Source organism: Corvus kubaryi, unplaced genomic scaffold (genome assembly GCF_017639235.1).
Source record: "Corvus kubaryi isolate FWS band 111438036 unplaced genomic scaffold, C.kubaryi_AGA036_p1.0 37385, whole genome shotgun sequence".
Taxonomy (NCBI): domain Eukaryota; kingdom Metazoa; phylum Chordata; class Aves; order Passeriformes; family Corvidae; genus Corvus; species Corvus kubaryi.
In genome coordinates, this window is record NW_024581127.1 from 27,462,122 (window position 1) to 27,485,359 (window position 23,238).

Below are 23,238 nucleotides of genomic sequence, written 5' to 3' on the forward strand. Positions count from 1 at the left end.
CAACATTTGCTTATTTTGGCACAGGTACTTTTGCTCACAAGTACAAGTTGAACGCTCCACCCCCATGCTTTCATGAAATTACAACAGGTACTCTGATACATCATAGTCCATCACCACCGTAGCTTTACAACAGAATTTCAGCTTTAAGCATCTCCTCTTTCTCCTCCCTCAGGTTTTCAGCTCTTCACAGCACTAAAGGGTTAATCTCACCCAGGCCTTGCAGCTGGAATTTTGCTTATCGCTGTTGGTCACATGATCTTTTCCGGCAGTGGGGCAGTTTCAGCTGAATCTTTGGCCACACTGGGGGGAGGGGGGTAGCCAGGCTGCACCGTCTGCATGTAACAGGGCTGTGGGGGGCCGTGGGTGGAACAGGGCCACACGACTCCAGGATGGCTGTGTCCCAGTCTGGCCCGGGCCAAGCAGGGCCCAGCCCAGGCCCGCTGGGCCTCATGGGCCCTGCCCTGTACCTGTCCCAGGGCTGGAAGCGAGAGAGAGCTTCCCAGGGTTTGTCCATTCTTAAATGTGGACCACAGAGGCGGTAAAAATTTTTAAGTGGCTTAAAAAATTGTCAATATTCGAACTAGCCAGTTGATAGGTTCTGTTAGGTCATAGAGGAAGCTGTAAGAACCTCTTTGCAAGAAAATCACTTCTGTAGCTATGCTAACCTATGACACCAGGCATAATATCTGTAGTTTGTAGACAAACCTTCAGCAAACAAGTCTGCCTCACCCTGAGCAGTGAAACAAGGTGTTAAACACCATAGTTTGAGCAGGTGCTCGAGGTATGATTAAAGAGTTCCTCCTGGATCCTTCCAGGGTGGTGCTCCTGAGTCAGCTCAGGAAAACCCCTTCACTTCCCTGGATGGCCTCAGTGCCCAACCAAGCTTGCTTCTGCCTAGGTAGAGCACAGTTATCAGTCATGGCAAGTACTGCTCATCACTACAGATGTTTATGCTTTTTCTTCACACATTCTAGTCATTAGTGAAATAGTTAACCTTGTTGCTATTTTCATTGACATCACCAGACTTCACTTTAATGTTCACTGGAAAGCAGGGAGATAGTTCCAATTTATATTATTCTCTGAATACTCAGCAGATTTTTGTACCAATTACAATCTCTTCAGCTAGAGGTTTACTCTAAAAGACCCTGGGACAAAACAGTACTACTGACATAGCAAACCTAAGTAATTTGTGCGGGTTTAGACATAGGCAAGAAAATTGTGATTAAAAACAAAAATAAACAAATCCCAAAAATTTTAAATGCACCAAGATCTTAAAATAGGAGTGAGAGAAAGAAAGGAATTCTATGAATCCTAAAATTAGAGCAGGAAGTTGTGAAGATTTTTTTCTCTATTTTTTTTTGTAATTATAGATCCAAAAAACAGGTTCTGAGTTACTTTTCTGCTAGAAGATAACAAACAGAACCATTTACACATTAATTTGGTCTGGTTTTGCCATGTTTCTTACCAATTTTTCTGTGAAAACCCTTCCCCTTGATATCTCCCACGGTTTGAACTACTTATCCACAGGTGGTAAAATATTTGCTGGTTTGAGATATAGAGTGATATTGCCCACTCTCTCCACCCACATGTCTATGGGTTCTGAAAACCAGTCAGCCAAAAAGACAGGTTTGTTTGTATGTCTCCAGTCTCTTCACCCCTACAGCAGTCTACAAAAAAAGGAAGGGTGAACTGACCTTCTTTAAGTGAGCAGTGATGTAATGGTGCTTGTTAATAGAGTCTCAGGGGTATCACGATTGCAGGACTTTCCATTAGAGTTCCTTTTCTGGGCCTTCTCCAAGAAACAAATGCAACTGTAATCACCTCATGTGCTGCAATGGAAACAGCCCCAGAGTATCACTCCAGTGTTTCGAATCAGGGAAGCCTAGAAAATTAGCAAAATTATGCTGTGTGTTTTAATAGTGATTTCCTGCAGTACTTTCCTACATCTTTCACTGCCTTGCAAGAGTTCCTGATGTTTTTAAGAAAATACTGAGTTGTTGGAGAGGACAAGAAAAAAATGCACATAAAATTTTGCAAAATAAAAGAAGAGAAAAGCTAGAAATAACAGATTGTATGAGGTACCACTACACTGTTCCAGTTTCCTGTTACTGCAGGCAATAAGAAATCATGTAATCCCCTTCACAAATAGAACAATCTCCACCCTCAATCTCCTTCAATTACTTCGTATGTATTTTGGAAAACTGTTCAAGAACCTCACTCCTGTGAATAGTGGAAACATTATTGTTACTAATTTGTCATTGTTCAAGACCAGATTTGTTTTTGTCTCTGTCAGTTTCAATTGATTTTCTACATTTTACTCAAACAGTTCATTGTCTTTGTGAAATCTTTTTTTTTTTTTTTTTTATTTTCACCTTTTAAGTGTTCTCATTCATGCTGTTTCCTGACTTCATGTCAGTGGCAAATTTTGCTAGTCTCTTACTATTGTATTTTTGTCATAGTATCTAATAAAAATACTAAGTAAGATGCATTTCAAAACAATTTCTAGAGGAACTCCCAATTTAACCCAGTTCATGGGTTTAGAGTCTTCAACTAGCTCCTTACTGGATTTAGGACTCATTTATTAATTTACATGTTTTCCAGTTTAATTTATGGCTTCCCATGTAACAATTCACAATGTTGAAAACCAAACAAATTTAATCTACCAAAGTTTCCTAATCTAAAAATCATTCCTCATTAAGAGATATGGAGCTATTCTGGCTCAGTCTGGGTTTGGTACATTCAAGTGACATCTCTTGCATGACTTTAAATATTTATTATAAAACACTGCGTAGTTAAGATCAAACTAACTTTAAAAATATTCTCTTACTCATTTGATATTTTCTCACAAAGTTGTTCTCAGGAGAAGAACTTTAAAGAAGAAAAGTGGTGTTTGTCAGTGATGTTTAACAGCTGGCAATAGAATGGATAGAGGGCCTCATCCACAGTATGTGTAAGTCAGCTGGAATCTTTCCACTGACTTGTCAATCTGCAGGTCAGTCTTACAGTAGTCTAGAAAATCACCACTTCTTTTTAAATTTTGTTATCAGCAAAAACACTGTGGCCCTGCTCCTAAGACAGACAAGGAATGCATATAGCTTTATAAGACAGAAGAGATTTTTTTTGCTGGCTATTTAGTAACTAATTTTCCCATCATTATTTCTAGCTAAAATTTTCAGTATTTTTAAGGAACACATTACACTCATATGTTGATGAATTGTCTAGTCTGAAAAAATTTCCATCTTTAACTTTCAAGACTGTAATTTCAGAAAATATTGCTTCTGGACTTCATGTATAAATAAAGAACAAAACAAGTACTGTGGGATTATGTCCAAGTTCTTATGGAGCAGTCACAGCAATAACAGCACTTGTTAACAAAATATAGTTTTATATTATTAAAGAAACATTCAGTATCTAATGCAATCGTTTAGGGTCAGAAATTGAGTTATATCATTGATTAATAAAAACACTGTCACTTGCTCATATTTAGGGCATTTAGGTTCATCCATAAATAGTGTTTAGAACAGGAATGTTTCCTTCAAGGTTGAATTTTGTATTGCTCCCTTAAGCAGTTAACACATCACATTAAAACAGTCCATAGTCAGAAATTCCCTGAATCCTCAGCCCAGTGAAACAGTGCATGTTTGAAATCATGTATAGTTCACCTCAGCGTTCTCATTACAGAACCAAGATATAATATAGGTCTTAACCTGCCAAGCTGAGAGGAGGTGAGTGGATGTCAGGCACCAGTTCTTCAGAAAAATACAAGCTCTTACTCCCTGGTGTGTTCATTACCCCTGTGTTCATTTCATCAGGGGCAAAACTTTTGTTTTTCCAACTCCTCAGATTCTTAAAACAGCAATATGGGGACTTTTTCCCAGCTACTGGAAAGTTCACACTCTTGGAGAAGTACCCTGACATTAGTAAAATAGGTAGACACATCTGAGCTTGGACAGCAGCAAACCCCAGGCAGAAAGTGCAATCCCTCTGTACTATAAATTGGCAAGTGTGGGTGCCACTTGATTTAACCCTCGTGTCTCTATTTTTTGTACCTTGGCATGATTTCCAGCAGGATTGCTGCTGGTGCATCTGCTAGCTCCCAGAATTCAACAATGAGGTCATTTAGGTCCTCCTCTCACAGTCTGCCAAGACTTCAGTGTCTAAGTTTACCTGGGATAAACTTTGCCTTCAAGCTACAATCTATTTTTTTAGAAGTTTAAATATTTCAGTGACCACTTTTAGGAAGTGCTGAATAGAACAAGGCAGATTTTTGTGGAATGAAGAGGCAAATGAAATGCAGATAATAGTTCTGAAGTCCTAGATGTCTCCACCTTTCTTCAGATCTGGCTATGGAGCAACAAATGAAGAGCCAGCTTTAATTTTCATTACACTAACCCCTATTTTTTATTTTTAACCAGGAGGGAAAGGGTCAAAAAAAGGGTTAAAGAACAAAGTCATCCATCTAGGGATGATATAATCATGCGTTGTAGTTTTGCATTTTTGACAGGCATTTCAGTAATTATGGGAATCAACAGGGATTTGCACTCCATATCCTGTAAAACTAGGAGGAGAAGTAAATCCAAAGTAACAGAGATAGTGTTGTCATGATTAAGCCAGGGGAATATTCTGGTTTGGACTAAACAACGTTCAATAGAAAAATATACTTTTCTGTTGGATTGTCAATACCCTCTAAAATCCATTTTCTGTATAACTACACTCTCCCATACTGATTTATACGTTGCTAGGTCATTTTTATCTAAAATGCAGGGAAAAAGTCCTCTGGAAAATACCAGCAGAGGAGTGATGGAAGAAAGGTTTTGTTTTGTATTTTGAGGCAGCATTTCTAAACTGCAGGGCCCTCAAGCTTGTTTGCAGAAATACAGCCCTCAGTCAAATAAAAATAAAGACTGCGTATAGGAAGAAATTTAGGAAAAGTTTAATGGATAGATCATAAGTCTGAAATCACATTTTAAATGTCTTTCCAGTGGACAATACTTCATGAGAGTTTGGTGTTTCATGTTTGATCTCCATGTAACCATTGCTTTCACTTTTTTGCTAAATTTATATCTCTACCAGATCATGAGATAAAAAAGTGGAAATAATACCCTGTTTTTAAATTTGCCTGTAAGACTGGCTAGAAAGGATTATTAAAAAACAAAAACAAAGACAAAACAAACAAACAAATAAAACAGAAAAAAAAAGAAAGAAAAAAGAAGGAAAAAAGAAGGAAAGTCATCTGGTATTGTGCTGTCAGATTCTTAATGCAAGTCAGCCAAACCTTTACAGCCTGACCACTTGAGCTCAGCCTGTTACTTATTGGAGTTATCTCTTTGATTTATTTGCTTCACAAGCTGAAAAGCTGTATGGATGAAATGCTGTGGTTCTGAGTAAAAGAAGAAAGGAATTCCACTGTGGAAGCGTCTGACACCCTTGAAGCTGTGTCTAAACTGATCTGTGTGATACTCCCCTTTATGGTTTGAACGTGAGCCCCACCACACCCAAATCCCTGCTTACCTTTCAGTCTATGAGACTTCAGGATCTTGATTGCATTCATCTGACCGTCACAGACATCCTTTGGTATCCAGTCCTGCTCCCAAACACATCAAGCACCACTATGAGCACAATAAGCTTTTTTTTCAGTCCCACTATTCCCATTGTTCCAGGAAACTCACTCCTCTGGCAATTAGAAACTTGCAGCCAGTTTCCATCCTTGAGTCATGCATGGTGTAGGTTTTTCACTCATTCATCCTTACACCGACATATTTCTATAGTTTTAATAATCAATTCTCTTAATGGAATACACTCTGATACATTAAGAGGCAGAAATGACATCCCTTCTCAGCATTAATTTGGACTAACTAAGCAAGCCAACACTTCCAGACTCCTATTGCAAGTGAAACTCTCTCTTCCTCTCATTATTGGTTTCCATTAACATGTCCTATATTTCTGTAAAAAAGCCCCTTTGGATTTATACATGAGTCCAGGATTTCTGTCTCACTAAAATCCACTGTGTATTAACTCCAGTCAGGCTGGGTCCAAAAATATTAAGTCTTTCAGCAGGACACACTGAGCTCAGTTTTATATCTACTTGGTACAGCACTTCCCAGAAGTGTTACCTCTGAATATTGTACCTCTGGAGATGTCAGACTTACTGCTCAGGTATTAAATATGTGATGTGCATGAGTGCAGCAAGCCGGAAGAGATGCAAAACATTAAATTTAGTGCATACATATTTTTTCACTGCGTATAAGCCTATCTGGGAAATCTGGGGAGGAACAGAGCAGTTCTCTGTGCTGCAGTAGCATCCTTTGCCTGTTCCAAAGTGAATGAGCAGAGGTGACGGTGACTGAACACATGAACTATATGCACTATACTTGCAGCATCTCACCTAATTACAATTTTGATTTACCTTTTACTTGGTCAAATCTCAGTGTTGTCTCAGAGTCCTTCAGCTTGTCAATATAGATAAATATGGTACCTGAACTGCTTTTATGTTTTAAATTGCCATTTGGTTCCAGTGTGACAAAATTCTCAGAAGATGAAAATTTGAGCTAATACCATGGTATATAAATGAAAAATAGGGCAGGTATTTCTCATGGTGTGGATGAAGATGAGGCAAGTCACACTAGTTTTTCAAAGGTCTTGTTCATAATATCTCTGTATTTATTGGCTGGATGATTTTACAGAAGTAAACTTTACCAGATCAAATAGAAAGAGACTTTTTTTGTATGGACGCAGTGACTGCTTTAACTTTCAAAAGCACTCTGAAGGGGTCAACTCATCTTCCTCTGGAAACATACTGAAGCAAGAAAAAACCTTTAGGAGTGTTGAATTTGAGACTCAGTAGATGAGAAAGGGTAGAAAGGTGGGCCACACAGGATACGACTCACACCCAGAAGTTTGTGTTCAAATGTGACACCTTTTGGTGAGTCAGCTACAAAAGTTTTGGTTTTAAAGGTTACTGATGCTATGATTTACTGCAAAAAAGCATTATTGGTAGTAGGCAGAGAGCACTTCTCTAGTAATGCCTCACTCCATTCAGCTACACTGTACTTAAGTCACTGTAGCCTTAAGCACTCTTGAATCATTTCAGTAAACGTGGTTTTAACATACATAAGGATTGGACAATAGCAAATCAGAGCCAGAGATGGAAAATAACCCGGGACTACTGGCCCTCAAGTCTGTGCACTAATTAATGCAAACATTTCCTTGCTTATCCAGCAGTTAGGATTGCAAGAGGTACAAAAAGAAAGTGGAGAGTTTGTGCGTGATATTTTACTAACCTGCATCTTGTAAACATTAGCTACAATTGGACTTTTGGTATAAATTCCAGATTTCAGTATAAATTCCAGAGCACTGTTCTCAGTCAGATACTTTTCTAATTCGTTGGTGTTTTTTGGGGTTTCCTGGCTTTGTATTAAGGGAATTACATCTCACGGAGTTGAGTAACAAGGATTGAGAGCAGTTCCTTGGCTAAAGCAATGCTTACACAAAGGTTCTCAGTGCCAGTAAAGCTGCTTCAAGCCTGCCAGCTAACCAACAGCACTTTTCTTCTGCTTTTTTTTTCCCCCCCTTGGCTGTGAATGGTCATTTATTGGCTCCAATTCAGTCCTCCTGACAGGAAGTGTTTTCTTGAGCATAACAGAACATAGCCAGGATGTCTGAGCCTCTGCTGGGTTTTTCCGTAACAGTCTAAATCAGTGTTTGGAAACTGTTTCATTTGTAACTCCCTGTCTTCAAGGGGAGGTGCAAGGCTCTGTGGAGTAAATTTAAGACTCTCAAGAAGATGCCATTGTGATCTAACTGACAAACTCTTCAGAAGACCTCTGGGGTTGCAAGCTGAGAAGAGCTGGCCAAACCCAGGGTCTTATATGTGAACTTACATCAATCTAGAGCATTTTCAGTCCAAGGCTGGAGATAAGAGAAATATTTCCGGTGATAACTTTTTATTTAAAAGCCTGTCCTCCATTAATGGTGTTTCTGCAACATTAAAGCTTCTGCTTTGTCAATTTATTTACTAACACAGTGCTGAGTTCAGAAATCTCCAATTTTATCAAGCCTTTCATTTCTGAAAACACTCGTCACCTTCTGAGCTGTTGAATTTGTGAGAAGAAGAGTGGGAAAAAATGAGATACGATTCAAATTATAGTGAGTGGAAAAGCCTTTCCTCTCTTAGATTATGTACCCGTGTGAGAAAAATTGAGGGAATTTTCCTGTTTTCTGCGTATGATCAGCTGTCACACAACCAGGGCAGCATCAGTTACTCACCACAAGCAAACCTTTCACTTCTGCACCCAGGTGGAAGTGTGAAATTTCTCTGCACACACAGTTCTGCCTTTTTGTGGGTGAGACAATAGCCCTGGTGTTTTTCTAACGTTTTCTCCCACCAAAAGAGCAGATGAGTAACAGGTGAGTTCTGTCATGGGGAAACAGGGTGGTGAGGACATCACTGTCTCAGAGAAGTCACCAGTTAGGAAAGGAGAGCACTTCATAGCCAGGAGTAAGAAGGGAAGAGTTGTTTCTTCTTCAGGCTGAAGATTTTCTGGGATCTCAATCATACATTCTAAGGTGATAAGATAATGCAGAAAAGTTGCAGGTGTTCCTGAAAACTAGAGAAAAGTCCTACAAAACAGGAGTATAAAGCTAGATTATTGTACAGACTGAGTTATTTTCAAGTGATCACTAATTATTTCTGTTCCTCTGTGTACAGATCTAGAAACCTAATTTAAGTCACTGATTTTTTATTGTGAAAACCTGGAACATTAGTAATTGTCTTTTTGAAAAGTAACTGTCCATTGCACTTCCATGTCAGGGTACAAGATTAACTATGTCTTCAGGAGCTGAGAAAATTAAATTTGTCTCAACTGACACTGCTTTTCCTTTCTTTTCTCAAGAAGTCAGAGGTTTGGCTTCCTTTCTGTAGAAAGTGACCCAGAAGGAAGTGGAAAGGTGTTTTCTGCTTTAGACATGTGACTTCCCAAACAAAGGAATCCATCTACACTGCATTACATATGCACATTATAGACAGAGCTTTTACTGACTTGTAGGGGATCTGAAATCATTCAGTAATTAGTGAAAAAGAACAAAATGATCATACTTCCAACAAAAGACATATATCGAAACTCTCAAATAGTCACCAAAAAACAGTCAGGGAGATAATTTTTTTCTATCTTTACATGCACATTTCTTTTCTTTTACATCTACATCTACAGAGTTTTTAAGATAGCCATTACATGAGTGGTAAAAGCTGCTGAGTGTGACAGGGTGCAATTTATCTGATTCTGGGCCAGCTAGAGCAAGCGTCTGCTTTGTCTGATACACATACAATCTTCTACTGGCTGCCAGTCAGGTTTCACCCACATGGTCATCCAACTCTCATTAAACATTAATGGATTTTACGGAAATTGAAATAATTTTTGTTTTTAGAACTTCACCTTGCCTCTTTTATTTATTGCACAGAACTTGTTCACACCAGGATCAGTATACACAGTTCTTTGCAAGGCCACATTTGCAAAACTAATCTCCACAGTGAACCCATACCAACCCTAAGAGAGTCAACCACAAGTTCTCAGAGATCCCTTTAGAAAAAATCAGGGCAAAAACATCCAGAGATCCACCTCCACAGGGAAATCCTGAAGAAAACAGGTGTTTTTTCTTATAATGACTGCGAGGGTGCTCACCAACACAATGGGTATGATATAAAAGCCTGAGTAAGGAAGGTCTGCACAGCTGCAGTCTGTATATGCACCAAGTGGAGACATCCTCCTTTGAGTCCTGCGCACGTTGATGCTTTTACACATTTTCAGTGCCACTCAATATATTTGGCTGAACAAAGAGTGAGATTATTGCCATGTACAGTACTGACACAGTCTTCAGTTGTTCATGTGTAACGGCAAAATTTACAAGGATTTTTACTGTATGAAAACAAAATTGTAGGAATCAACCAAACCCTGCCTAATTGTTAGGAGCTAAGGGCAGAATTAGATGATCTCTAGATGCCTTTATGCTGCCCACTGATATTTATCTAGTTCAATGCTGCTTATAGAGAAATCTCAACCTTCTGGAATTGCTTCCAAAGTGATGAGGACTGATGAACAGAAAAGCTATTCAGGAAATAGGTCCTTCTTGTGTGGAAGGAGGCATAAAAGGAGTGGGGGAGACTGTGATGGTCAGCAGAGGAAGTGAAGTGTAACGTGCCCTCTCTGAGGGTCATTGTAAGTCTTAGAACTGGGATAGGGTTTCTGTGAGTGCAGAGAGGAGGAAGAAGAGATAATGAAAGTGTTCATGCACAGAATGAACATTTTCGCTGAAATGAAGATTGAAAAATCTGGTAACCAAAACGTAGAAACTCCTTTTCTTCTTTTTTTTTTTTTTTTTCTTTCTTTTATCTCTGCTCAGTGTCTCTGTGAAAAACTTGTGAGGCAGAGATTTTTTAAGTTATTTTTGTGGGAGGGAGCAGGAAGGAAATCGAGAGGGATTTATGTACAGTACTTTGTTGCTGTCAGAAGCAATAGGATGTTTTGTTATTTAAGTGCTGTTGGCCAGAGAAGAAAAATGAAACCCTAATCTCAGAAGAAGATCAATCATTACCTATTTCAATACCATTGCTTTTTTGGATTTTCCTGGGGTCCAGTTATTTTTTTTGTTTCTGTGGACAGGGAATCCTGAGTAACTCAGTATCACAGAAAGTGGATTTCCATCTCTCAGAGTAAACATAAGCAAAGATCACACCCTGGCAGAATGGCAGGTCTGTGCTAAGACTGCTTGTCGCCAGAAGACCATCTTGCTTTAATCAGTGGATATTTTCCTTGCTACTGACTGGAGAGTGAAAGTGAAATATAAGTATTATAAATTACCTGAGCTGATGAAGGATTAGAATTATTCACTCAGCCAACCAAACCTGTCCTTCTCCTCTAAACGCCAAATTCCAAATAAGGGCTTCACTCTAAAAACATTAATTTAGTGTCTCACAAAAATAGACTTGGTCCTTGCTGGGTGCTCCTAGTCCCCCAATGGACAGACACCAGTGGTAGTGGTAAAAAGTTCTCTTCCATATCATGTACATTGTTATTGTAAATGAATCCAGGTTGTTGTAAGCTCCTCTCAGCCTAAACTTGTTTATAATCTCACAAAAGTAGCTTATCCTTACAACATACCATGCAGTGGTAGGTATGGTTATCCTTTGGTCAGTAACACAGTGAAGTAAAACAGTATTATGGCATGGGGATGGTAAAAACTTCTAGCAAATGATCAGAAACTTTAGCACATCCATTCCATTTTTCTCCCCCTTTTCCCAATATAATATTTTTCCTTAAAAGATACATCTCCCCTGCTCAGTGAATCCTAGAACCTTCTCCTTTCATCATACAAGGAATTGTTTCTCACAAAAGACCTTTTCTTCACCCTAAAATTCGCAAGGTTTGTGAGGGGGAGAGAGAAGATTTTTATTTGTAAGAAATAATTTGTTTTTCTTCTATTAATGACAATGAAGTGTTGAGGTTTGGGGTGGGAATTAACAAGACATTTTTTCCCAGCACCAGTTCCATTGTCAACATCACCCAGTGCTGAAGCTGATTGTAGAAGTGGATGGAATTTCTGATGCATTTTCAACCTACTCCATCAATAAAGTTTCAGCCAATTCTTTCCCCTAACTTTCCAGCCACCTATAACAGCCTCACAGCTTCTGTAAATTTGTGTTTTAACCATACTGGGTGGAGGAAGCAACTGCATTAGGTTTTCCTGTTCTAAGCAGGTTTGAAACCAGTTAGTTTGTAAAGCAAAGAAACCACAATTGTAAAACCAAAACCATATTCAATTGGAGAACAAGCAGTACTTATGGGTCAATTCCAAGAATGTTTTCACTTTGTGTTACCTGACTGTTGTACAGCATTGGGTCAGTTATACTTAGGTTTCCAGAGAATAAGAGTTGTCTGCTTTCATCTGTAACCAATAGTAAATTTCAAATGAAAGAAAAAACAGATAACAGCTCAAAATTGAAACACAACACGTCAGTAGTAGCTAAATATTCATTGATAAAATATAGTGACTATCAGAACCTTTTTTGTTCAGTGTTATCTGTTTTACTTATTCTGATTGATTAAAATTGTGCTTACAAAAAGATGTCCATTTCAAAGGAATGTCTATAAATGGTCCTTTTCTGCAATAATGAGTTTTAACACAACTCTGAAGCCCAGGGCCATGCAAAATGTTGATACTGGAGCTCAAAACCAGGAAATGCTTCTCTGATTTCTGTATTATGACCAACTTATCTGATTCAGAACAAAACTGATTAATGATTTGTCATCACAACAACTTTCAATGGAATCTCCTGTGTTCAATTGCATTTCAAAGGGATCATGTTCAGATCTGAAATCCAAGAAAATATTATCACTGTCAGCTGGTCTTAAAAACATTCCTCTGTCATTAACTTCTGATTCTTATGTGTCATCAGCAACAGTTTGTCACCCATTCCGGTTTGTCTACTGATACACACCAAGAACCAAATGCAAACAGAACTGTTGAGATACTGAGCAATCTTGAGTGGTAGCTACTACGCAAAGTAAAAAAGTTCGGGGTTTTATTTTTTTAAATGGACTTTTTATCTTCTTTAAGTTCTTCAAATTCATATTAATTCACAGGAAGATGAAGAAATGCTGCAGTATTTTGACCGTGACAAGATTTTTGCATTTCTGCTAATGTGGTTTATCTGCTCTTAGTTTTGCACATGCCCAAATTGTCATGTCAACCAGGAATAACAGACTCGCTTAAGAAGATCTTGTTTTGTGTGAATAAAATATATGCTATGATTCAGGCTTGTAGGGATAAGGGGGTTGAAAGTTTTCTGTAATAGACTGAAAGTAAAAGTGAAGACATTATGATAAAATCTATACACATGGTGAAATTGCTGCTAATAGCTTAACACTTTCCTTTCTTCCAATACCACGGTCACACTAACACACAGAGGGAAGTGCTAATGTGTCTAAATGTATTATTTTAATTCACTACTCACAAACACTGCACAGGCCTCTGACAGGCTCACAGAATCTGCATTGCATGCATGACCTTTTAAGCAACAGTGGTTGCATCTGGGGGCCAAATTGAAGTGAGCACTGGTTACGTGTGCCTTATAACCCTGGCAAACCCAGGATGCATTCCACGTGTAAATATGCTGGTGGGGATGGAAACCCTTGTGCACACAACAAGTAAGAACATGCAAGACATTGATGAAGCCTTGAATTTTGTTTCTAATCATTATGTGACTGAGAGACTGATCCAAGAACTTAGCAACAGCAGAGAAATGATTCAATCTTGAGGCATGCATACAACAGAGACAGTGACAGTCCTAACCTACACCTTGATTTTTGCTGTTCATACACCCATAGCAAGCCCATGGCCTTAAGTGTCATAATTAGTGTACGAAATTGTCCTGTACTATCATAGCCCCAAAGGAGCAGGAAGTGGCCTAATCATTTCTTCATCACCCATGTGAGCAATAACAATGCAGGTCATGAGTTAGCTCAACAAGATGTCACACATAAACTTCTGTGTATCCTATAGCTCTCTGATAAATTAAATTTTTTCTAGAACAAAAGCCTCAGCTCTTACATGTACATCTGATATCAGGTTGTGCTCGATCACCATAGAATCATAGAATGACTTGGGTTGGAAGGAGTCTTAAGATCATCTTGTTCCAGCTCCCCTGCCATGGGCAGAGACAACTTCCACTAGATCTGATTTCTCAAAGCCCCAGACAACCTGGCCTTGAGCACTTCCAGTGATGGGGCATTCACAACTCCTCTGGGCAGCCTGTTCCAGTATCAACCTCACATGAAAGTATTTCTTCCTCATATATAATTGAAACCTACTCTCTTTCACTTTGAAGCCATTCCCCCTTGTTCTATCACCACATGCCCTTGTCAAAAGTTTCTCTCCATCTTTCCTGTAGGTTCCCTTCCAGTACTGGAAGGCCACAATTGGGTCACCCTGAAGCCTTCTCTTCTTTAGGCTGAGCAATCCCAATTCTCTCAGCCTTTCTTCATCGGAGGGGTGCTCCCTCCCTCTAATCATCTTGAAAAGGCAGATCCTTCTACCCTGTGGTTTGTAGACAAAATACATCATTGTTATTCCCTAGGCTGTGATTCTTCATGTGTGATTTGTATTCTTCTAAGACCTTACAAGTTTTTGGGGACTGAGACTTTTTCTTCCAGTGACTGATCCCTGGGTAGCCAGAAAGTTTAAGGACCCCAATCAATCCTAGAAAAGAGAAGAACTGGGAACAGGGACCTCATGTCTACACTAGGGGAAGGTGGTTATTCTATCACAGTGCTAGTGGAAACTCTTTGAACTTCTGTATTCCTATTATTATGGCAAAAAACTTGAAAAAAATTCTGCTTACTCAGAAAGGTGGTAAAATATTTGTATTTCTTACTGTAGCACATAAAAAGTTTAAATAAGCACAGTAAACTTCCATACTTTCTTTGCAGGTAGTTTTCGTCAGTGGGCTCATGGCATCACCCAAACCCACTAAGCACAGGTACAGAATGGGTATGGAAAAACCCACATGTATGTATGCATGTATTTGTCAAGTTTCAGGCCACTTGGAGGAGACACCAAGCACAAGGTTCCACCAGTGACTAGGAGGCTCTTGAAAACAGGACACCATGGTATGGCACATTTTCCAACCTCAGCTCAGTCCCTGACCTGTTGGTTTCCATGGCAGACCTCCAGCTAGCTAACAAGCACAAGAGAGCTGCTGGTGGTGCTGCTGTGCAAATGCATTAATTCCTATTCTGGTAGGAGCAGAAGGTAGGAATCAGCTCAGTCCCTCTGACACCTGACAACTGTTGCAGGCAGCCTGAGGCAGGAAAGGATAGAGGCAGTTTCTTGGCAGGACAAATGAACTGATCAGAAGAAGCACTGATTTCCCTCTGCTGCTTTTACAGTTAATGTTTCAGACTTTGTGCAAAGGCTCCCACAGCAGCCAGAGCACCTTTCTTTCTGTACACACACACACACACACGTGCAGGAAACAGAACCTGAGACACCCTTTTTGTCTGTGAAAGGAAGTGTTTCAGTTGGACGAAGATTCCTCCAAGGAGAAAACATCAGGGGCACATTTACACATAGCAGTAGAAATTACTCTCTGAACTTCATATAGAAAGGAGCCTGAGAGGCAGATTTTATAAACAGACCCCTTTGGATCTCTGAAGAGAGGATTTGAAAAGTCAAACACATCCAGGACATGCCTATAAAAGTAAAAAAGTACACTGCCCAGAGCCTTTTAAGCAACAGACTTATTTCAAACAACAGAATACTATAGCTCTTAGTGTCTCTCTCTCTATGTAGACATGTGTTGACAAAACTAACCTCTGAGTAAAGATGCTGTTAGTTTAGAGATTTCATCCATTGCAGCTGTAAGATTCATGGCTGAATCTTGTTGATCCTTGCTGCTGAGCAATAAGACAGGCAAGTCAGATGTCCAGAGACAAAAAAATTTCCCTTTGTTTAGCTAAAGGAATGAACTGGATGGACCAGAAATCATTTGCCCATAACTTGAGAAGCAGGTTGGATAACTATTCTTCTATTAGCAGAATAAATTAAAATAATTCATCTGAAAATGAATAGTTAAAAAAGTTATATCCAGAATGCTGGAAATGGACAGTTACTGTAATACGCATTGGATAGACACTACAGACAATGAAAGGCAAAGGATGCTGGAAGAGTCTGCCCAAGAGAAGAACAGGAAAACCTCAGGACCTATGAGTTATTCCCAGTCACTTTCAGAAAGGCTTCCTTTCACTGTCCCTTTGACACAAACTGCTTTGCTCTCCTAGCACAGTGGGAACTAGAGATGTCTGTAGGCAAACACAGTCAGCATTGGAGACGTTTCTCCCTGCAACTGCTGAATCAGATCCCTTTAACTAGTCAACCTTGAAACTTTCAGTGCACATTACATTTTTATTCTGCAAGGCACCTGGAGAGTATATCCATGACTTGTGTGCTGCTGTGTCCTGACAGCTTCACCAGTTCAAAGGGGAATCATGAGCCAACCAAACACGTTTGCAGTTCTTCAGGAGGAACACAACCACTTTACTTATTTTCCCTTTCTACCAGTCTTTCAGAGAAAAGCAAAATTTACACGTGTTCCAACAGCTTCATTAACTGCTGCCTCTCCTCCATAGACAGCAAGGGTTAAGGATGCATGGCCCTGGCCACTTGTCAGATTTGGCATGCTGGAGCCAACAGCTGGTGGAGGCAGTTAATTAGTCCTTCGCCCTGCTCAAAGTTCAGCCTTGATTGGCAGGGAAAAGCAGGCCGCACCAGCCTGCTTTCCTCTTTCAATTAACAAAGGCCTGTGCCATCAGATTACCTTGGCAACATGCCATAGCATCCATGTCATTTGGCTGCCTGAGCTTTGCCATGGCAACAGGAAAGCTAACCTTGCCAAGGCAGCATCTGGTCTATGGGTGGCAGATTACCTGCCAAACAGATTTACTAGCTGCAAAGTGCTGCTGACTGCCCTGAGAAAAGAGAGGAAGCAGGAAAATCTTGTGACAAAAAGATGATTATCCATTTTAATTTTTCTTTCCAAGCAAAGGCTTACAGAGGTCCAGTTGCTGATGTATGGATAGAGCCTGCCTTTACTCTTTCTGGGCATGAAAACCATTAAACAAATTAGGCTTTATCTTAGCCACAAGGTCTCTTCTGAGCACTACAGAAGCAAAACTCTTTGTGGAGGACTAATTCCTATTATGTGGTAACCAGGCTGGTCTTGACAGAGCACTGCTGGTTTTTCATTTCATTTTATCACATCCATTTTATTGTGTTGACACTAGAGATATCCAATAATCATGGGTCCAACTGCTCATAAACTGCATGGAAAATCAGATCTGAATGTCAGAATCCCATCAAGTTCCAGTGGCCTGTAAAACTCAAGGACAGGTGGTACTATACTTATAAGCAGTGTGAGACTTTTCCAGTGAACTATCTGAACTCAGTAGAGATTGAAGCTTCTGGACTCATAGTGAGCAGGGAAATAGACTGTAGACAGTGCAGGACTGGCTCCATCTCTACCAAACGACTCTTGAAAGAAAGTCATGTTACAAAGGAAGGCCAGAAAACCAGTGGGCAAATCCCAGCAGTTCCTCTATTTTGGGAGCCAATTCCTTTCTGACTCTAACCCAGTCAGTCCATTAACACCAAGCTGCTGTGACAAAGACATGCTAATTAGACTCTCAGGTGGTATGTGAACGGAAATACAATACGACTGCCACCATGCAGCAAGGAGTGAAAGAATGAAGTTCCTTTCCAGTCCCTCCTAGGTCATTGACACATATCTGACATTTCTGTGAAGCAACAAATGTGATCAAGGAAAATAATTTCCATCGTATTTCAGCTGTTCTTACAAACCTAAGCATCTTCTCATAACCTTAGGTACTCACCCCAGGACATCCCTATCCCAGTTACTGCCTCTGTGGACTTTATACACTGGACCCTGAGATTAGCTTAGCTAGGTAGAGCATGGTGCTAGTAATGCCAGGGTTGTGGCCTGTGGGTTCAACCCCCATCTGGGCCATTCACTTAAGAGTGAATGGACTCAATGGTCCTTCAGTGTCCCTTCTGTGGGGAATCACAAAAGGTGGAAAGGATTTTAGGTGTGAGAAATAGAAGCAGGCCTCAGGTTGCTTTGCAACCAGGAAATCTGGGGATGTCTCTGTGACAGTGTGAGCTCTGTACCCACTTTGTCTCAACTCTGTATGTGAGACTGATAAACTAATAAAAGCTCCTGGAATGCTTGTCCGAGCCCCCCCTCCTGTTTGTCAGAGATCACTGGCACCTTCCAGCTCAGAATATCCTGTGAAGGAAGTAGTGCAAGAAGTGATGGTAGCTGCAAATGGAGCAAGCAGAGGGTGGATTTGCTGCAGCAGTGGGAAAGTTTGCTTCAGCTTGGAAAGGAAGATTGGTCACCAATGCTCCACACACTCATCAGAAAGTGCTGTAACATTCTTTTGGTTGTCAGTGATCTAGATTCTTCTCTTCCCTTAGGTCTAAGTTTCTAAGAGATAAGGGATATATTTGGGAGAGCGTGCATGCCCATGTCTCTCAGTGTCACACAGAACTATGTGTGCTGAGAGAGCAAAATCAATACCTAAATGTGGACAAAATAAATTGGACAGCTAGGACATACTTGAAAGGCTCTTGGCAGAAGGATAGCCTTGCCAATCAGAATACAAATAACTTGAAAGTTCATCATTTGGTGTCTTTGTCTGAAGGTGATGGGCAACAGCACCGTGAATGGATGTCATCCTTATGCATAGAGTAGTGAAGATACTGAGAACTGAATGACCTCCTCATTTCCACAGATGTTTCACCAGAGTGAGTGCTAGGTCACACTCTCTTTCAGCTCTGCATACTGTTAATTTTACTCTCTTCCATCTGTTCTGGTTCTTCTGTTCCTAATTCAAACACATTATTTCAGTAGAGATCAGAGACAAGCCAAGTCCTGCAGCTCCTCTGTAGCTGACACAGGGAGATGGTCCATTTTGACTTCCTGCTGCATCAGCTGAGACAAATGCTGATGTTGAGATCATGTGAGAGATCAGGCCAGGGTTGGGGAGGACTAGCAAAGGGAAGCAGAGGGGCTTCAATGTTTCTGTGAGAGATCAGTGGCTCTAGAACCTGAGAGATCAGCTGTGTCCATCAAGGATAGGAAAATGCAGCCCAAAAGGAGAGCTGGACCTCCTAGGGTAGAGGTCTGGGGCTTCTACGAGTCTTTCTCACTGCACACTCTGGGGAGATGCTGAGGGATGTGGCCTCCTTGAGGATCCCAGTCCCCAAGGAGCCTGTAACATGGCCAGCCAAACCCTTGACACTGTGCCTGTGTCTCTGAGTGAACATTTTCCCCTCACTCAGGGACATTTTTCATCGTTAATGTAAACAGCTGATCCCAAATAGAAGTAAACTGACTGTGATTTGTACATGACTAGCTGCCCCATGAAGTGACAAGCTTGACAGAGATTTCATCCTCCACTTCACCACACTGATGTATCCCTCTACCAGATGTCTTGAGTTTTCCCTGCCCTGCCAGGATAAAGAAAGAAAAGAGTTCTTCCAAAGACAGACTCCTGTCATTTTATATCATGTGTGGTCAGAAGTCAGGGAACAGCCACACTGATGAAAAGCCTTCTGTCTCCAGCCTCTGATGTATTCATGACTCCTTTCCAGATCCCAGACTTTTACAATGTCATTATTTCTGAGGGCAAAAGGCATTTGAGCATATATCTTTTCCTCTCTTCAGTAGCGGTCAAAAAGAAATTTGGTAAAGGAAAAAAAAATAGCAAATATTTCCCCTGTCCTTTAGGTAATGGGTGTTACATTACAAACTGGTGTTTGGAAAGTTACTAAAACACCTTGAGGGTACTGAGCAGACTTACTGAGATTTTTGACCTTTGCTCAAAGTGTTATAGATCCCAGAAGCTGTGGGTGCCCCATGCAAGGTGAAATGCCTGGGAAGCAAGGTGGGAAGTGCAAACACCCAAACACAGCATCCTGGTCCTTATTTTGGAAAGAAGACAATAATGGTAGTGGCTAGATCAGAACTGAGCTCTTTCTGGATTACTCAGCTTCAGTGTGTAGTTCATAACCTGTTGTGCTCACCAAGAGAGACTTGTTGATTTCTGTAGCCCTCAGCTTGTCCTCTGACCATCAAGTTCCACCACATGCACATGAGTTATCCAAAGCACTAATCAGTAAGTCATCATTTGAGCTCTTAATTCAGTGTCAGGGTATAAAATTTAGCAGATAGTTTTGTGTCTTCCAGATAAGTGTGCTGTTTTCCTGCATGATGGAGAGCTGCTCAGTTTAGCACTAACATGATATCTTTACTATGATGGAGTAAAAGAGATAGGAACTAGAACTGTATATCTATGGTTTGCTTGCTTCTCTATGTGACCTACCTGTACCCATAGCAATTTTGTGACAAAATGAGAGAAGGAAGCATACAGACTTCTGGTACTGTCATCTCTCTCTGATCAGAAGTGTGTGCATTGAATATGTGCTTCAGAGGAGTGGAACTGATCTGAAACTGTCACCTCAAATATACTGCTGGGCCACCCTAGGAAACCTTAATAAATCCTTCTGGCTTAATTACTAAGATCTCCAGGGCATGGAGGCATGGACAAAAGCAGCATGCTAAACAGCCTTCAGGATATCAGGAAGTCTAAGAAGCTGAAACCAAGTATTCATTATCGCAGAAACATTTTTGTTGGAGGCTTGAATGAGGTATACTTTATAGGAAAGGCTTTACTTGGATGAAGGAATTCTTTCATTATTTACAAGGCTCAAGAGTCACCACACTGGAGTCAGCAGGAAGTCACAAGGGAAATTTTTCATTAGCATAGGAAGTGTTTTCATATGGAGAATTGAACCTTTCACACAGTCCAAGAAGACTATTTTACTTCAAATGGTGATGCTGCCTCTTATGTGATACCCAATTTGAAGGAATTTTGATGATCCAGTCATTTCCATGTGCTGAAAACTGACTCAGCAATCCAGTGTGTTGTCTTATGTTACGATCTCACATTAAGTAATTCTCTTCTATGATGCAGGTGTTTTTTTGCAAGAGCAGATCCTGGACACCATCCCCGCTGCTGTCAAAGTTTAATCCAGAAGTAGGTCAAATCCAGATGGTGAGTCAGGAAATTATAATGTGTTTTAATTATCAGGCTATTTTTAGAAGGTTCAGTATTATATACAGCCAGGAAATGAAGTGGAGCAGAAAGTGAAATCCAAGCTAGACTATTCCCTCTTCTTGAGATGGAGATGAGTTATGCATCATTGACACTATTAATGAAAAATAAGTTGTGACAGTTCTAGGACTAAAAGCTGAGTTTCAATACAGAGCATATCTCAGAAAGTAGCACTTCTTGTTTACTTATGTCATGTTCCCTGAATCCCAACAAGTAACAGAAGTTTTCAGTTGGTCCTTCAGTTACTGGAAGGTCCTCCTTCCTCCCATCATTAGGACACTGAAAATACCAGTTATTTTAACCTTCAGGAAGTTCTTGGAAATGTTTGCTATGTGACTGAGACTGTATGAGTAAACAACTTGAATTTTTCAGGGCATTTGCTCATTCCTGGTAATAGGTAAAGTGAGGTAGATAAGCATCAGGTACCCCTACCTCAGACTTCCCTTGCGTATTACATGGACTAAACAGAATCATCCGGAGTCTGAGATTAGGCAGCAATTAATTTAGTGATTGGTGCTGAGATATTTTAAAAAACAACATGTAGATGTATGTGAAAGTCTGGAGCCATAGACCTAGATTTACTGGATATCAGCTGCAACCCCTGATCATGGTTCATTTCTGTCTAGTGTACGTGGGTCTGGTTCTAGGCTCTGCTATGTATTTCTTGAGTGTGATCTTGAGCAAATCATCAGTCATTCTCTGCCCATCAAGTGTAGCATAAAGAAAGCAATAGCTTATACCTCATACCTCTCTTTTAATGTTTGTATGTGCAGTATCTGGCTATAGAATTCTACTCCTGTTTGATACTCCTCAGCACTACTATAAAAACAAGAATACCTATTTTCTGAAAATAAAATAAAATATAATGATTTTTTTCCATTTTCTCAGCATGCTACCTGTGAATCCAAGCAAAGCACAACTATTACTGATTTTCTCCATGGAAATGGCAACCTCCATTCAAATTAAATCTTCATCCAGTTCTCAAGTAAGATGGACAACATAAACCAAGTATAATGCAAACAGTAGGACAGACTGCAATGAATAATCCAGCCATCCCAATTTTCCTGTCCTCTGCCTCCATCCTATCCCTGGAATAATTACAGAGTTTCTCTTAGGCTGAAAAAATGCTCATCTTGCAATTGCAAGCATATTGTGTTGGATTTCAGTTTTATTTTTAGTCAAGTGGATTTGCTGTGTCTTGTCAGTTTATTGTGTTGTGTTAGCAGGGACATTTGAACACAACAGAGTTTTGCTGGAGCTCCAGTGGGCTCTTGCATATAAAATCAAAGTTCTCTTGCTTGCTTCATGTTCTCATTCATTCAGTGTCTCAGAGCCTGCCAGTTCTGTGGGCAAGCAGCCAGTTTTGCATTTACTACAGGGTTTTGTGTTGGCTGCCAGTTGCAAGGGGTGGTGATAAATAGATTCAGCAGCACCTATTAGGATTAACTGAAGGCTTAAATTCATTTTGAACCCTCTTACTGCCAAAATTAATTATACTAAAATTAATTATACTATGTTATCCACTGAATAACAGGCCAATACCTGGCCTTCAGGAAAATACCCACCTTCATGTTTACTGCAGCCTGGAGCTGAAGTAACCAGTGGAATCTGTAGAACAGAATCCATCATGCTCACTAGACTCATAAACAAAAAGCTTGTTGCCCTGCCTGCTTTCAGCTGTCTTCAGATTTTGTTCTCAGAGACGTTGTTCCACACACTGGCTACAGTGATTTAGGTCTATCAGAACAGCACTCATTCGGTGATCTGCAAAATAGCTGGGGCACTAGGAGTATCCTCATATTTTAGCAAAACCATCAGCTCAGTTGGAATCCCACTTACTGTATTCCATGGTATGGCATTTAGAGGAAATATGTTAATATAAAATCCAGTGACTTGATTACTTTGCAAACCAATGAGGTTCTGTCCAGCTGACCTCTTGTTTAGAGTAGTTCAGTCTAGCCTTTTGTTGAAGAGAAGCTGGTGAAAAACAGTGTAATACCAGATGGAAGACCTGAAACACTCTACTGTCGAAGCAGCAGACACAGTAGAACCCACCATGGAAGCACAGAGATGGTGAATAACCTCAGTTAAGTTCTGCCATGTTGATACAATGTCATAGCTTGCACTTAAGAATGACACCATTGGATTAGAGCTCCCTTTTGGCATTGGTGTGAGTTATATTGGCAGAATCTGTTCTAGGCTACACAACAAAGTGCAGGTTCAACACTGATAAAATTACTACAAAATCACAACGTCTCAGTATACTACCTCCTACATTTTGTGTCCTCTTCTGTATTCTGACAGAGTGTGAGGTCCATCTACAACATAAAAGCAATCAAATTTCCCTGATCAGAAAGCCTCTAACTGAAAGGAGGAGTATTGTTTAAAAGATGGAGGAAAGAAAGGACAAAATCCCCACTCTGTTGTATAGAAATATTAATTAAAAATTAATGAAATATCACTCTTTCCTGCTGCTCCACAATCCAGGCAAGGA

The 23,238-nt window shown here is 40.1% G+C and overlaps 1 long non-coding RNA gene across 1 annotated transcript in view; it reads left to right on the forward strand.

Annotated features, from left to right (window-relative positions):
- The window catches only part of LOC121668534, a 137,834-nt gene extending 115,211 nt beyond the window's left edge, over positions 1 to 22,623 (forward strand). The window contains exons 2-3 of the long non-coding RNA XR_006017434.1: positions 20,604 to 20,684; positions 21,633 to 22,623. This is a non-coding gene — a long non-coding RNA (uncharacterized LOC121668534). The remainder of the gene's footprint in view (positions 1 to 20,603; positions 20,685 to 21,632) is intronic.
- Positions 22,624 to 23,238: the final 615 nt, after the last annotated feature.